At 48.8% G+C, this 10523-nt stretch overlaps 1 protein-coding gene across 3 annotated transcripts in view; it reads left to right on the top strand.

Annotated features, from left to right (window-relative positions):
• The window catches only part of RAI2 (retinoic acid induced 2), a 138338-nt gene that overhangs the window by 90650 nt on the left and 37165 nt on the right, over positions 1-10523 (top strand). The window lies entirely within an intron of this gene.

The following is a 10523-nucleotide window of genomic DNA, read 5'->3' as shown; positions in this document are numbered from 1 at the left end:
GTAGGTGCCGCGGAGCGGCTGCGCACCGACAACCCCGGGCGGGCGGAGCGGTGACAGGTTGGCCGGGGCGGCGGCGTTTTGCGAGAATCCCCTCCGCCGCCCCCGCCTTGCCACCGGCGGCCGGGCTCTGCGGTACCGCGGGGAGGGCGGCGGCGGTTCCGCCGTCCCCGCTTCGGCCCGTGACTATTGTTTCTGGTGGCGCCGAGCGGGCGCAGCGAGACCCCGGCGGCGGCTTTGTGCGGGTTGTCCCGGCAGTGGGGCTGCGGCGGTGGGGGGGCGCGGAGGACCGAGGCGGGGAGAGGGACGGGGCGAGACCGTGGCCACACGGGCAGAGCAACCCCCCCCCCCCCCCATCCCTCCTCCTTCTCCTCCTCCTCCTCCTGCTGCCTGCGCAACTTCTCCAGAATCACGCCCGTGGGTGCGCGGCGGGGAGCGGTGCGGGCGGCGGGGAGGCATCGCCCCCCGCGGCTTGGGGCTCCTGCCCCACGGGCAGCAGCACCCGGCGGGTCACAGCGGCTTCGGGCGCCCGGCTCCGTGCTCGGGAGGGAGGAGAGCGGAGGCGCAGGGTGGGTTTCAAGATGGGCGGGAGTGGGATGCTTTGGGGTCCCCCCCTCGTAGCCGATCACGGGCGAGAAGGCGGATTTACCCTTCCGAAGTTGGGGCTGAAATTCCTCCCGCTACCGCCCGGCTTCTCGGCCGAGGCTGCCAGGGGGGTGAGCTGTCACCTGCGTCCCCCTTAATGGCTTTTTCTGGATGAGGCTGTCGCGGGGCGTGGGGCATTGCGCCGGCGTCGCGGCGCTCGGGGCGTGCGTGGCGGGGCGCTCGGTGAGCGCCGGGTGCCCCAAGTTCTGCGTCCCCCGGGGGTGCCGCGGGGTGCGGGCGCCCTGCGCAGGGGGTGCAGGGCAGTCGCTCGCCTTCTCTTATTTCCCCCCTCTTTTTTTAAGAGATTGGCTTGGATTTAGCCGCTGTTGTGGGTGATAGTTTTCTCGCATGCCTTTCTCCATCAGAAGTCATCTTTTAAAATAACGCTTCAAATGCAGAACTGAAAATAAATATAGTCTAATAGGGGTATGGCGTTCGAGAGGAAGGAGTATCTGGTTGCCCATTAATTCTTCAGGTATTTTCCGTTTAAACTTGATGAGGAAATATTCTTAGTTTTTTCTAAGCAACCTTTCATGTTGTTTATCACCAGCAAACTGGCTTAACATTTAAAGTAAAGATTTCCTCACCAATATGCTGCTGATTGGAGTGTTTCAGGCATAAGGCGAGTATAGGATGGAAAAATCAGCACGCTTCCATTTTTTTTATATGTAAATTTGGAAAAGCCTTTCCTTCCTTGTCATGACTCTGTGAGCGGCCCTGGCTGATCAGATGTAACTACAGTAACTAGTGCAGGAGGCTGCTGGTAGCCTGCACGTTTTCCTGTGCAGCTCTGCTAAAGCAGCCTGTTTAATTAATGCACCCTCACTATTTTGTCCTTGGCGTCTCTGATGAATTTGTGGCATTTCTGTGGTAAGCTCCAATGGGACTCTCGTGGAGAGACGCTGAAATCGCTTTCACCTTGAGAGATGATTGAAGCCAAATTTGAAGAGGGGATAACTGCTTGAATTAACTGGAGAGTGATGCTGAATTTCCATGTATACATTAAATTCTGGAGGTGCTCCAGTAGCCAGAGCTATCCGGGTCAGACTGGGAATCACCCCAGGGATGGGTTTTGCAGGTTCCTGATCGCTTCCTGCCAAAAATGCAAGCGATAAGCTTTTGCAACACACGTGCATTGCATTGCAAGTGCGGGCTGGAGGACGGAGCTAGTCATGTAGCAGGCATGGTGTGCAGTGAGCAGGTCACGCTGAACGCGCTACAACTTTGGGAAGCTGGCGTTTGCTGTGCTGAGCCTGCAGCGGTGTGAATTACAGGGAAAAAATACATTTGCATGTAACAAAGGCGGCTGGCTCATCTCCTGTGCAAGGAACTAATTTTTTTAGAAAATCTGGCTCCTGTTTCTGCCTCTGCCACAAATTGCCCGTGTAGCTTTGGGCAAATCATTTAATGTTTCCCTGCCTCCCCCTCCTCATTTTTGCCCGTGACCCACCAAGGGCTTGCCTGTACTGGGCTGTCAGTTCAGACCCTAATTCAAACCTTTCCGAACTGCTTTGCACACAACCGTCTGAAGCCTGCAATAGGTGGTACCTAGCTGCTCTGAGGGCATACGGTTTGACATTCAAATGCTGCTGCTGGAGCCAGTAATACAGACGCAGCAACCTCACAGCGATTCATCAGTCTCTAATCCTATCCCTATTCTAATCCAGTCATTCTCTGCTGCTAATCAAATCGCCAGGCATCACTTGAGAGGTGTTTGGCTGCATGCTCGCCCTCGTGTCGTCTAGCCTACGTCAAGGCAGGGAAGCGGTGGCATGAAGATGGGCTGAGTATCACTGGCTCTTCAGGACAGAGACCGTCTGTCACTTTAGGTTTGCAAAACCCGTGTCACGAGAGAGGGCCGGTGTGATTTAGTAATACAAATCATAGCTGGAGGGTAAATTGCAGCAACATCACAGAAAAATGGCCAGAAAATGGCATCTCGGGCATTCCTGCGCAGCCAGCTGTGAGCACGTTGGGAGGGAACGGAGGTGGAAGGGTGCAGCTTCTCGGCGTAACAACAGCATTCTTATTTTAGCATGGAAGACAGCCAAAGATAAGGAGTGGTTGTCATCCGGCTGGTTGGAGGATTAAAAAAAAAAAAAAAAGAAAAAGAAAAGAAAAGCTGTGTGGAAATAGAAATATTTTGATGTAGGTACTAAAGGAAAAAAAGAAGCAGATAACCTTGCAAGTGATGGACTAGCCACATAAAGCTGGCAGTACAAGATTTCTCCCATAAAATCCAGAATGATCCTAATTAAGCCCAGACCCTGTTAAATGACACATGGCTTTATTTATTTCAGATGTTTCTAGGTCCTAAAGATGGGGCCAAATGTGAAGAGTTTGATGTGGCAGATAGTTTAACCCCAATTACTTCTACATAAATCACGTGATTGTTACAGGAGCTGAGTACATCTGATGGGTGCCCCAGGGCTACTGATAAAAAAATGTATGTATTTAAAAAAAAAAAAAATCCCTTGAAAAGTCTGTGGTGGTGCAGGCAAAGGTCTGGGCGAGAGGGGTGGTCACCCTCTCCACAGGCAGAAGGATGGAGATACAGGAGCTGTTGTGGCGCAGTGTGCCCGCGGGTCTGTATGCACAGGCAGCTGAAATGGTGGCTTTGTAGGGCAGGCAGCTGGAGAAAGGAAAGCAAAATGGGAGCTGACAAATATTCTCGTTATGAAACTGGGATGGATGAATGATTTATGGGGGTACTTGCCTTTTTTTTTTTTTTTTAATATATTTTATTTTGAGTGGAAGGAGTAGGTTGGCAATGTGTGGTGCTAGCCACGAATGGCTTTGTTTTGAGATCAGGCTGTGCTGGGTCACGCCTCCAGAAACGGCATCTACAGAATAACAATACAGTAAAACACTTTTCAGCATTGCTTGGGTTTCATGGACTGTCTTCAGGAAGAAAATTTTTCCTTATTTTTTGTTCAAAGCCCTAGGCTAAATTCTCCCAGCGGACTCTAGATTTCAAAAAGAAGGTGGCTGCGTGAGAGGTCCTAGGCTGCGAGGGATCACTGTTAACCTCAGAACTGAGAACTGTCTCAGTTCTCCTCAGGAATTTCTGTTCCTGGGTTTGCAATATTGCCCATCCCTCCCAGGGCACCAAGCAGCTCTGTAAATAGACCACTCTGTGGAGGAGTTGGTCTGCCAGAGGATTTAATGTTTCTTGTTAGTTCTGGCTTTCCTTCCCTCCTCCCTGCACCCCCCCGGCCCCCAGCAGGTCTATCCATGCTGTCCTTTAAGGTGCAGAGCAGCACTGTGACATGGGTGGGGTGAGTTTACAGGGTCGTGTCTGTGGGACTTTGCCGGTCCCAGAGTGGCCGGGTGTACTGGGGGACCCCTGTGGCAGCTGCTGCTCTGCACTCAAGGGCTGGCTTTGGGTGCGAGTGACTGGAACCCTCTGAGCTGGACCTGTTTCCAATACCCTTTTATTTTTGCTGGTTAATAGAGTCATAGAATAGTTTGGGTTGGAAGGGACCTTTAAAGGTCATGTAGTCCAACCCCCCTGCAATGAGCAGGGACATCTTCAACTAGGGTCAGGTTATTTGGAGGCCAATCCAGCCTGACCTTGAATGTTTCCAGGGATGGGGCATCTACCACCTTTCTGGGCAACCTGCTCCAGTGTTTCACCACCCACATCATAAAAAAGGTTTCCTTCTTATATCTAGTCTAAATGTACCCTCTTTTAGTTTAAAACCATTACCCCTTGTCCTGTTGCAATAGGCCCTACTAAAACATCTGTCCCTGTCTTTCTTACAACTCCCCTTTAGTATTGAAGGGCCACAGTAAAGTCTCCCTGGAGAACTTCTGCTCTCCAGGCTGAACAACCCCAACTCCCTCAGCCTGTCTTCATAGAAGAGGTGCCTCAGCCCTCTGATCACCTTTTTGGCCTCCTCTGGGCTCACTCCAACAGGTCCATGTCTTTCCTGTGCTAAGGACCCCAGAGCTGGACACAGCACTGCAGGTGGGGTCTCACCAGAGGGGAGTAGAGGGGGAGAATCACCCTCCTCGATCTGCTGGTCACGCTTCTTTTGGCACAGACCGGGATACAGTTGGCTTTCAGGGCTGCGAGCACACATTGCTGGCTCAGGTCCAGATTTTCATCCACCGGTACCCACAAGTCCTACTCCACAGTGCTGCTCAGTCCTTTCATCCCCCAGCCTGTATTGACACTGAGAGTTGCCCCAGGTACAGGACCTTGCACTTGGCCTTGTTGAACCTCATGAGATACATCATATAGGTCCACTTCTCCAGCTTGTCCAGGTCCCCCTGGATGGTATCCCAACCCTCAGGTGCACAACTTAGCTTGGAGTCATCTGAAAAAGCTTGCTGAGAGTGCACTTTATCCTACTGTCAATGTCATTGATGAAGATATTAAACAGTACTGGTCCCAGTACAGACCCCGGAGGGACACCACTTGTCACTGATTTCCATCTGTGCACGTAGTCGTTTGGAAACGCTTCTATGAGACATCAGATATGGAGTTAAGAGTTCTCAAGAATTAACCAAAGAGCCTAGGACAGGTGTCCTGTCCTCTTCATGCTTTTCAGAAAAAAAGCGTCCTTCAGCTTAGTGGCTTCCAGGTTCCTGTATTGCTTGCACTACCCTTAAAGTGGCTAGAGAGCAGCCGCTATAGCAGGAGGAAGGTGGCTGCTGTTGGCTTGATGGGCAAGCTGGGCTTAGGTTTGGATTCCCCCCCACCTCCCCGATGGCAGGTGCAAAGATCTCAAAACAAGCCCCTGGGCTGACCAGGTCTATTAGTGTCTTTATTATCTTGTTGTCTTTGAGCCAGTGACAGGGGGTCAGCTCTGATGGGCAGGATCGTCAGAGGGAGTTTGTCACTGAGCTTCAGTGGGGCTACTGAGGGCAAGCGCCCCCCTGAACATCCTAGGCTGTAGCTCCAAATTCAGTTGGTCAGGCTACTGCTGAAGAGCAATCTCTTCTCTAACGTCTGCATGTGCTTCAGCCTTTAAATTATTTCTCTGCTTTTCTTGTGGCATAGAAACAAAGAGCTGGGAGAAGTGCAGTGGCCACCAGGAGGGCCAAGAGGACAATGGCCCTTGCCTACCCCGGCAGACAGTGTGCTCCTCATGCCAAAGGAGTGCAGGTCTTGTATTCCAGTGAAAAATAATTCGTTAATGGCCAGAGAATAATCACTTTACTCCATAAAGCCTCTCCAGCTGCATTGCACCAACGTTCTTTTTCAGCCTCTGAATCCTTAATGACAGTAGCAGCTAATTTCTCTTTCTGTGTGTTTCTAGCTGCAATGTCCTATTTTCTCTGAGTTTATTGAGAAAATAATAGAAGTCATTACATAGCTACTTGTCACCTTTCAAAGATGAAAACTTCTCCCTGGTTGAATGGCCAAGTTAGTTACTTGGTGACTGACTCAGACAATAGCGACTTTTTGTAGCTCATCAGTTATTCATCTGTGCTTAGTGAATAAACTAATTAGCTAGAGAAGTGTTACTTAACTTACAGTCCATGAATATCAGAAGATGGTGAATAAACCAGTCACAAGCAGTATAACAACAGCACGTGTGCATTCTTTGGCATGCAAGCAAACACCCCAAAATACAGGGTCGTGAGTGGCAAAGAGAGACGTGTGTATTCATTGTGTTTATTTTTATTAAAATTTGATTGTCTTCGAAAGCTTATGTGACAATACTGCACAAAATGGTCCTTGGTTTAAAAAATAATTAGGTAGTCCATATATATACACATATATATATTTAGATATATATATATAATTAAGGTAAAGAAAATATATTGAGGAGCGTTGAACTGGATGATGCAGAAGGGCAGTGAGAATGGAAGATACGGGAAACTAAGTGAAATATGAAGTATTTTTGTGGCTGTATAATATGCATCTTTCTGGTTGTTGGTGATAGATCACCTGCTGTAGAGGTGGATCCACGGAAGGCCACTGCAAAGCAAACAGGAAGGGCAACGTGTTGTTTTTAAATCACGATTTTTCCTAACGGAGCAGTCAGGCATCACTGTCTGCATAATAGATGCCCTCATCTCTGGCCTTGGTGATGGGGCTGGAGATCAGGAGACAGCTCTCGGCCAGGAGGTCTGCCCCGCAGAAAGGTGGGGGAAGACAACTGCTCACATGGCTGAACTTGCTCTCTAGACTGTGGAATACTGGGGGGATGCCAGAAGGAATTAGGAACGTATATACAGATATGTGTTATTGTACTTTTTCCCCCCCTCCAAAGCGTTGTGTACTTCCCAGGGAAGAAAATGAGAAGGAGCATTCCTTGTTTGGAAGATTCTTGTCTGTGTTACTGTCTTGGGTAGCTGTCTTTGGGGTCCTCAGAGACAGTTGCTGCAGGTGCCAAGCCCGTTGGACCCACTATGTAAAAACCCTGGCCTTGGGGGAGAGTTTTCCACAAGCCCCATGGCAGAGAAGTTGGATCAGATTGCTTCACCCAGAAGATCAGTCAAAGCATGGGTCTGCAGCCCTGGAGGGTATCCTGTTGCAAGAGCAAAAGGTCCCTTTGGCACAGGATGCTCTTTATTGGAGAAAGCATGTAATCTGTAGTTGTAAATAAATATCCAGATGCACAGGCAGATGTATGCGTTTGTACTTGAACAAGTGGATCCTAGAAGAAGAACACATGGAAGAGCCTCGCTGTTGTAGCCGTGATGTGCTGCTAATTCATCTCTGGTCTCTGGGGGGTGGATGGAGTTACCTCTTGTCATTCCACCACTGGAGGAATCACGTATGGTTAGGGTGGATTCACAAGGCTTCCATGATGGAAAAAGCTGGGCTCTGGGTTAGAGCTCTTCTGTGTTGTGCGTGCAGGACACATGAAAGGGTGTCGTTCTCTCATGGGGCTGGTGGTGCCAAGCTTGATATCTTGTGTCTCCCCCCACTGTTGTACTCAAGCGGGTGATCAGTTTGTGGAAGACTGCTTGGCCATGCTCCTGTTGTGCTGGAACCAAAGTAATTAGAAGTAAATGGTAGGTGGAAGAAATCAGTTGCAAGGAGTTACACTTCCCCACTCACTCAAGGAATGCATCTGCCTTTGGTTTGGCTTTGCCATTTGGATCCTTAAGTGATTTTTTTGGATGCTAGGGTAGCGGCTGTGTTTAGCCGCAAAACTGTCCCATCACTTGTCTTTTAGGATACATTTTGGCTGTCACGATAGCTTTCTGTCTTCTAAAGGGGGTTATTAAATTGACGGGGGTATCCCTGGATGCCATCAGATGCTACAGAAAATAAAGTGAAAGCAGCATATGGCTGTGTGCCATGGATCTCCACATTCATAGCGTGTAACTGCAGAGGAACCTAGTATAGCTTCCCACCTGAAATGGTTAAGTCAACAGTCGAGGCGGATGCCCTTGATCACAAGCAGGCTCCAGACATTTTAGGTTTGCTTTGGTTACTGGAGAGGCTCGTTATCACTCTTGCTTCTTATTTGCTTTCTGGTGGAACTGAAGAGCTCTTTGCTTTGAAGCGTAAAGGCCTGAATATTGTGGGACCTGGTGCTTCTGAAACCACTTTTCTTGAGAAGAGGTGCCACTGCATTTCCAAAGAGCTGGGGTTCTCAAGCTAGCAGCCTTTTATTTTTAAAAAGGAAGGAAGTGTTTTTATTAGAGTTTCCTGTTTTGAACTCTTTGGTTAAAGGGTATGAAGTGGTCAGAGGTGGGAGAGTTATCATTTAGGTCAGGGTTGTCTCTTTGTATTTTCATACTTGTATATGTAGTGCACGTATATGAATTATTTTCTTATTTACATTATATACTTTGTGCAGTTTTTTCCAGTTCTATTTAAGGCTGCTACTTTAAGGAAGTCTAAGTAAGGTTTCCTGTCAGGAATGGTTTGGAGAGAGCTGGTCCTGCCTGGGGCAGAAGGATGGGTTAGGTGACTTCTCAAGGTCTTCTTCAGGACCTTTTCTGTGGTTCTAGGCAGTTAGCCAATAAAAAAAATTCATAGTAGGTTGTGCTGGCTGTGCTGATGGGGTTTTGCTATAGCATTTAACGTGGCTTTTGAAAAGGAAATAATAGCTAGTTGTAGCATAGTTACTGCTGCAGCATCGAACAAATGTTACTTGAAATTAAAGAGGAAAACAACTGATGTTACATTTTTAGACTAGCATCGTGATATGGCTATGATTAATTTTTCCAGGAGCTTTGTGGTTTTTATATCTGCTTAAGTGTATTAACATTTTAAAAGGTCAAAGGTAAGCTTTAAAATGGATGCCGAATTAAGATGGATGGGAGGAAAATGACATTTACTTCTTGTTACTGCACATTGTTTGAATTTGACCAAAGGCAAAACCAAAGAACAGCCCTCCTCCCCGTACACACACGCACGCACGCATGTGTGCATGCACAGACAGACAGACACGTTCCTGCCACCTGCCTTCCCTGCACACCTGGTCTGGGAAAACCTTGTTCATCTAGGCAAATGATCATCCTAACAAAATCAGTAGTCCAATATCTTAATTTCCAGACAGCTTAACTATCCTTTTTGAAGTATCTAACTAGTGTGAATGGGCTCCATAAATAGAAGTAGCTAAAATATTTATATTAGAAAAAATACGGCTAATGGGAACCATAACCACGTTATCATTTCCTGTCCTTGCTGGGTTTGAGATGATGATTTCATCAGGGAAGGGACTGTACCCTCGTCCCTGTTCCTGCAGCTCCTGGCACACTGAGTCCCTGCGAAAACAGAAAATAAAATATGGTGGAAATGATGCATTTGCTTCCAGTGGGAACGGTGACTAGTCCCAGCGAAACACAAGGCTTTAGCGGAGCTGCTGGGTGAACATGCCAGTGTACAATAACTTTGGTTTTGGAGAAAGCAGCATAGCTTGAGGGAGGGACCAAATCAGATTTATGTCTGTCATTTCCACTCTTGCCCTGAAATGATGACGGGGAGCTAGGCCAGCAATGCTCCCCGTGCCTCGGGAGTCACAGCCACTCTCTCCTTCAAGGGACCTAGCCCGGTTTTGTGGATGTTTCACAAGACAGATTTGCTCCCAATCACTTCATGACACTTACTAATTCAATGTTTTTTTTAAAAAAAAATGTAGGGAAAAAATCCTGTAATTTCTTAAAATCCTTCTTCCCGCTGGTGGCTCATCAGTGAGAATTCAGGCTGCCTCATCCCTGTGCTGTAGCGCGGAGCACGTACCCACCGCCTGTGGGCTGTAGGGGCTGTGCCACTCTGGGAAGAGCCACACCATGCATGGGGTCATTGTTGGTTTTTTGATGGCAGTTGTAAATTGTTACAGCTGTGGAAGATTCAAGGCAGTTGCTTCACCCAGACCCAGGTGCTCAGTGTGGGAGTACTCTGTCTCCCAGGTCCGTGGGTAGCTTCAGCCTCCTCTGTAAAGCATGTGTGCACCTCCCTCCCACCTGAAACCCGCTGAAGTGTCCCCTGAAGCACTGGAGAAGGAAGATGTTTCAGTGTAGATGGCTGAAAGAGGGAGACAGAGGCAGCCCTGCCTCTGAGAGGAGCACGCATCTTGCAGTGCCTGGGGTACCGGGGTCATGACTCCCCAAGGTTTCTCCAACCCTCTTCTTCTTCAGCCTGATCTCTGTGGGTTTAGTCCTTCTATTCTGGTCGGCTTTTTAATTTTATCACTAAGTTTCCTGAGATCAGAACTGTCCTTCCCCAAAACCAGCGGCCAGATAATCAACCTCATTAGCTGTCGGTTCAAAATATCACGAGTGTAAGCGGGGTGAAGCTTTGGCCCGGTATCAGTGAGGTTGCTTAGATGTGTGAGCTGTGCCTGGGCTACCGATAAGCAAGAGATGGTGACGCTGCTGTCCCTGTAGCTGTACCCGCCCGGCACCCTTTGGCACCACGGGGGAGAGCAGGAAGGTTCCGCTTGGGCTCCCGGAGCTGGGGGCTG

This window comes from Falco punctatus (assembly GCF_963210335.1).
Source record: "Falco punctatus genome assembly, chromosome: 2".
Classification (NCBI taxonomy): Eukaryota; Metazoa; Chordata; class Aves; order Falconiformes; family Falconidae; genus Falco; species Falco punctatus.
This window is presented reverse-complemented; position numbering and strand designations above follow the sequence as displayed.